The sequence below is a fragment of the Arachis duranensis genome, unplaced genomic scaffold, assembly GCF_000817695.3.
Source record: "Arachis duranensis cultivar V14167 unplaced genomic scaffold, aradu.V14167.gnm2.J7QH unplaced_Scaffold_40512, whole genome shotgun sequence".
Taxonomy (NCBI): Eukaryota; Viridiplantae; Streptophyta; class Magnoliopsida; order Fabales; family Fabaceae; genus Arachis; species Arachis duranensis.
Window position 1 is genome coordinate 17,305 of NW_026264920.1, and position 215 is coordinate 17,519.

Genomic DNA, 215 nt, shown 5'->3' on the forward strand with positions numbered 1-215 from the left:
GTTGATATTATTGACTCTCTGGTAAGAGAGGTCAATATGGCTGAGAGTCTTGAATCAGAGCTAGAGGACATCTTTAAAGATATCCAGCCTGATTTGGAGGAATCAGAGAAGATAATGGAACCTTTGAAAATTCCTCAGGAAGAGGAGAAACCTCCTAAACCCGAGCTCAAACCATTACCACCATCCCTGAAATATGCATTTCTGGGAGAAGGTGA